We start from the raw sequence: 6,163 nt of genomic DNA, 5'->3' as shown, positions 1-6,163 counted from the left end.
AACTTGAGTTGCAAGTGTCATAATTCATCTTTGAAATGCGGTTATATTTCCCCATCCTGGCTGTGTCTGAAACAGGCCCATGGAAACAAACTATTATTTTAAAAAGGAAATCCATCAATGAATAAAACAATGAAGCATATTTAAAACGTAAAAATGGGAAAATGATTGCATTAGGAAATGTCAGGGCACATTGCAGGACGTGATAAGGAGTTAAAACGGATTCCATAGCATACATCCAGGAAAATAATCACATTTTTTATTGAGGCCGGCAGTGTAAAATGGGTGTTAGATACTCCATTCAATGTCGGAAATGTTGATTGTTAACAATACAAAGTCTGTAAATTCATTCCTTGTCAATGTCTGTCGGAGAAGGTTAACAATACCTGTCGCTATAAATATATCCTTGCCTGCGTGGCTGATAATGTTGTGAGGAATATCCTGAATTTCCTAATTTTGTATAAGTACCCCACTGAAGTATAAAAGCTAAAGGGAACCTGTATGAATAGAAATAGAGGTGCTTCCATTGCTGAAATGTTTTTGAAAGCTAATGGGTTATCATCTTTAAACCTTTTTCTCTACTTAGATTACTGAGATTCTGACTCAAATCAAGAACACAGCAGGTGATGTGTGTTCATCGGTGTTGGGCATGTTACTTAAAAAAGTAATTACTTATAGTTACTAGTTACTTCTCATAAAAAGTAACTGAGTTAGTAACTGAGTTACATCAGTAAAAAAGTCAGAGGTGTAACTAGAACCTTCAGGGCCCTGGTGCAAGAAACCATGAAGGGCCCCCCGGACCCCTGGCCGGGGCCCTTCCCTTCAAGCCCCGGGCTCTTCCCGCTGATCCTGGGGCCCTTTACTCCACTTGCGGGGCCCTTTATTGCGGTCCTACAGCGGGTCCCTTTCACAAGTTTTTCAGTAGGCCCCCTTCCTGCCATCTTGGGGCCTCCCCATGGTGGTGGAATGCCAGGGCCCGGTTGCAAGTGTGACCTTTGCGATCCTGAAAGTTCACCCACTGGTGTCAGTAGTTTTTTTTTTTTTTGGTATTTTAATTGTATTATTTTTTATAATTTTTTTTTAATTTTTTTACAATGTCACTGACTATGACTCTGTCCATTTAGAGAAGCAAGGAGCTGGTAAATTACATATTTACCGACCCCTTCCTGGTTCTCTATTGTTACACATCCCCTGCAGCAGCCGGCAGGAAAGGGGAGGGATCACAGTGGGGGGGGGGACCAGGGGAGCACACAGGGGCCCATAGACAGCAGAACACAAGTGAACTGGATAGGAGGAGTGGCGGGGGTAGCATACAGAGGGTCCAATCTCCTCCATTTTCTTTCTGCAACTACAGAAGGAAAAAGGAGGACAGTGATTTCTCTACATGCTGCCCCCGCCTCCCCTCCTATCCAATTCTGGGCCCCCTGGAGCATTGGGCACGGTTGCAATCACAACCCCTGCAACCCCTGTAGTTACGCCCCTGAAAAAAGTAACTAATTACCAGGGAAAGTAACTATTGCGTTACTTTAAAAAAAGAATCAAATATGTCAAATAGCTTGGATGCCCCTAATATTAAATATGTTAAATGAATGAAATGGACACTAAATAGAAGCAATTATTATTATAAAACATTTTACAGTAATCTACACACTATTTTAATGTTGCTGTGGGACAATGATACACCTATCAAAGATATGCTTTTAAATATGATCATTACTATAGTGGAACAATAAAACACAATAGATGGTTTAGAAATGTTTGTTTATTTGCACAGACCTGAGACCACAACTGGCCAGCAAACAAGTCTCAAAATAAATTATACTTCTTAGAATTGTACCAAAAATAAGTAAATAAAAAATGAATAAACTCTTTATTATAAAACCGTCACATAACTACACAACTGGTAGACATACTGTGCAGCCTACTTCAAGTATTTTATACTGAACAATGTACCAAAAATAAACAATAATAATAAAAATATACACCCTTTGTAGTGCAAATAAAAAATATGAAACTGATATATGTAAACAAACAGGTAATGAAACATTTTATTACCTGTTTTATATCAGTTACATATTTTTCATTTGCACTCTATGTTTTTATTATTATTGTTTAATGAAAAAATGCAAAAAAAAAAAAAAAAAAAACACTGTTGTCCCCTCTGCCTCTATTCAAATCACTGTCATGATTTGCCAGATAAATCCAACTTTAGCTCCTAAACATTCATTCATTCATTCCATACACTCCTTCCTTCCTAACACTCATCCATCCATACATGCATTCATTCATCCACCAATACCATCCTCCATTCTCCCCATCCATCCAAGCTATCCATCCTAACTTGTATTCAACCAGTGGTTGTATCTCAAAACCAGAATCTTCTCAAACTTTTGGTTAGAGAGCCTATTCCTCTTTGGAGTGATGACAAGTTTACCAAGACTAAAGAGTCTCTCTACTGGGGCACTGGACGGAGTGGCTGCATTATATCTGAGTGAAATTTTCTTTATCAGTGCAATTTCATTTAGAGTCTATCTCTTGTACTCCTGATTTAAAATAATCTGTGACTTGACTCTGCAAAGAGGTGTCGTCCTCTTCCTCAAAGGAAAATAACTCATCCTCTATGGCTGAGTCTCTGCTAAGGCAGCGTGTTGATGTTCTGGTAGTGGTACCTGCTTGCTCGTCTTGGTCTAGGACATGTTTCCGGCACTCCGCTAGCAGACTTGCCTTGGCCTTGTCCTTCCTGACTTGTGTCTGAAGCCAACGTAGTTTAAACTTGGGCAGAGTTACAGCAGCCAAGACAGCATCCTCACTTTCCAACACCTCTGCAAATCATGTTTTTATTGCCTGGAAATGATAAGAATGCAAAGAACATATTATTTTATTTATTTTATTTCAGGTACTTATATAGTGCCGTCAGTTTAAGCGTATCCAAAGGTTGTCTTTGGTAAATAGATGTATGATATGAGTGCTGCCAGCATTGCTGCAGAGGTTGAAGGGGTGAGGGGTCACCCTATCAGTGCTCAGATCATACGCCGCACACTGCATCAAATTGGTCTGCGTGGCTGTCATCCCAGAAGGAAGTCTCTTCTAACATTTACACACACACATACTAGGGCCAATTTTGACAGGAGCCAATTAACCTACCACTACCAGCATGTCTTTGGAGTGTGGGGGGAAATTAATAAAATAAGATGCAATTCTTGGGTGACTGGTTAAAATATGTCAATAAATTAAAGTTCTTACCATCAGAACTGCCTCTAGAAGGTCAACTAGGATTTGCAGGCCACTCTTCAGTTCCAAGGTCTTGAAAATCAATGTCTCCAGTGTGGGTAGGAGTGTACCATGTAAACAGTTGTCTTCTCTCTGAAGAATGTCTAAGGCTACTGTAAGTGGCCTCATGGCAGTACAGTACTCCCTCATGATGTGATGTTCTCATTCTGTTATGGTTGTCATCCCAAACTTGGACGAGATGTTGTTCAGCTCACCCCTGGGAATCTCACAGATTCGAGCTAGGGCATCATAAAATCAATTCCATCATGTACTTCAATGGACCATCAGCTTCTTTGCAATGATGTCCTCCACGGTCTCTGCAGCTGCCGTTGAATGACTTGCCATGTTCCATAAGCCTGTACATTTTGCGGTAGCGCTTCTGTATATTGCTTTTGTTTGGGGTTTTGACAGTAACCACTTGTCAACATCAGTACATGAAACAAGGTTTAAAGTGTGAGCAGTACACCTGTGATGTGGCAGCAAAGTGATCACAATTTCACTACCATCATCATTACCACCGTTTTGCAATACCTCAATAATGTAAAAGTCACCTCCTCCTCATCATCCTCCTCAGTGTCCTCCTCCTTGACTGGCTGCTTGGATCTTTTAAAGGCCTTGATGAAATTTTGAGCCATTATCTGTGACAGTTGATGCAATTTATTGTATATGCCATAGGATGAGTGAATGTTGTCAAGCGCCATTGCAATAATGTAATGAATATGACGACCCTTGAATCTTCTGCATGCTAGTGCTGCTTTCCCTCACGTCATGCTGTTTGGATTTATCCAATGCGCAGTTACGTCAAGATAGCTTTTAACAACTTGCCGACCGCCGCAAGTACATATACTGCGGCGGTCAGCCCCTCACAGGCAAAGTGACGTACCGGTACGTCACTAGCCTGTGAGGCTCTGGGGAGCGAGCGCGCGCCCCGCCGGAAGCGCGCTCCCGCGAGGTCACGGACCCCCCCTGTGCGTGTGACATCGGGTCCGCCACTCACTCACGATCGTCCGTGACAGCGGGAGAAAGGCAGGCGGCTGATGCAAGCCACCTGTCATTCTCCCCTGTGTAGGAACAGTGATCATACGGTTCTACTATGTAGGACCATTGATCATTGTTCCTACACCTCAAGCCACAGCCAATCACAGTTAGAATCATGCCCCTAGGGACACACACAGCCCCTCCCTTTCAAAAAAAGTTAACCCCTTCACTACCAGTTTCATTTTACAGTAACAGTGCATATGTATAGCACTGATTACTGTAGTAATGTCACTGGTGACCCCAAAAGTGTCAAAAATGTCAGTCAAGGGTCCGATCTGTCCGCCCCAATGTCGCAAATCGTAGATCGCCGCCATTACGCATTAAAAAAAAAACAACAAAAATGACAAAAATCTTTCCCTTTGTTAGTAAACGCAATAACTTTTGCGCAAACCAATCAAAATACGCTTTTTGCGATTTTTTTTACCAAACATATGTAGCATAAAACAAATTTAGATTTTTACAAATTTTTTTGTATTTGTTTTTTTATTTCAAATTCGTTTAGGTACAACATCGCACGACCACGCAATTGTCCGTTAAAGTCACGCAGTGCCGAATCGCAAGATACCCCCTGGTCAGGAAGGGGGTAAAATCTTCCGGGGCTTAAGTGGTTAATATGTGCCATCCATTAATATGAACATCATATACAGTAGAAGGCAGTAAACCAGATGCTATGTTTTACACATGTTTGCAGTCCAGAATACACTGCAGTAGTCTGAGCTAAACCTTCATACTCCTTCCTGCTCCTGTATATGTAGATAACACAGCACATATTATCCCCTCATAAGGAATGCAGCAAGTCACTAATTCAATAGGAAACATTAGATTCATTCTTTAGATTCTTTAATGATAATTCAGGGAACACAGTGGGGAGGAGAAATTTACAGAGTCGTACAACTTCCCACCAGCACCAATGGCAGAAGCAGACGGGACAGAAACAGCCCTGGCTGGAGTACTTCAGTATCAATGTCTGTATGCAACATGCACTGTTGTTGATGTGAAGGGTTAAAAGCACAAACACAAGTTTGATATTACCTTCAATATTTTCACATTAAATAAAAGGTATCTAGTGATGTCCCAATGTGTTACTCATGTCACCTTTCCAGCAGTAAGGTCTTCCAAGGATTCTTTGACACATCCTTGGCTCTAACACCATATTTAATAGCATCCAATAGGATGCTTGATGCATCTTTCATATCATATAAAGTAATAAAATAATGTTTACATGCAGCCAAAGATGAAATATCGGTTTGGTGTACAGCTGGTCTTTAATCTCTATTATTTAACCTGTGATCCCCTATAGAATAAATAACATGCTAAAAAGTTAATATGTAAAACATTTCAGTCGGCACAATGCAAAACTATGTCATGTCATGTTATGAAAAATGATATATTTTGCATTTGATTTTGCAGATGCACAGCCTCCTCAGGCTTTAGATGACATCTGAAGGACAGGCTCCTGGAGACTTTATAGCACATGCACAAAAAAGCCGCATGATAAAACTAGCATGATAATTCATTAGACTGCAGAATAATCTACAAAGGAGCACACTCTTATTGAGGCAAAACTACCTGCAAGCCTTATTTCATGCATTCATTTTCCCCAAGTATTGTACCTGGCAGACTTTGATCCTGAGCTAATACGCTTACAATTACTTCTACTTTGAAAGCTGTATAATGTGTTTTCTTATTCAAATAACAACATGAACCCTCAGGATTATTTCACAGGGTAATGAAAATCCATTCAGGTGGTTAAAGATACTCAAGCAGAGATGACCTCTTAAAAGTCTAATTAAAAATATGTACTGTGGTGAAAATAATTGAAACTTTGTGCAGCAGCACTTGTGGATTAATATACTGT

General features: G+C 40.5%; 1 pseudogene across 1 annotated transcript; it reads right to left on the bottom strand.

Moving 5' to 3' along the window:
• Positions 1–2,333: 2,333 nt before the first annotated feature.
• Positions 2,334–3,405, bottom strand: LOC309549523 (annotated as a pseudogene). The gene is made up of 2 exons: positions 3,241–3,405; positions 2,334–2,841 (listed from the first exon to the last, which is right to left on the bottom strand). The product of its transcript is annotated as an uncharacterized misc_RNA (transcript).
• Between the last annotated feature and the right edge of the window lie 2,758 nt (positions 3,406–6,163).

The sequence above is a fragment of the Pelophylax lessonae genome (assembly GCF_965119305.1).
Source record: "Pelophylax lessonae genome assembly, chromosome: 1".
NCBI classification, from domain to species: Eukaryota; Metazoa; Chordata; class Amphibia; order Anura; family Ranidae; genus Pelophylax; species Pelophylax lessonae.
The sequence above is the reverse complement of the archived record's forward strand: the minus strand, read 5'-3'. Positions and strand labels throughout refer to the sequence as shown.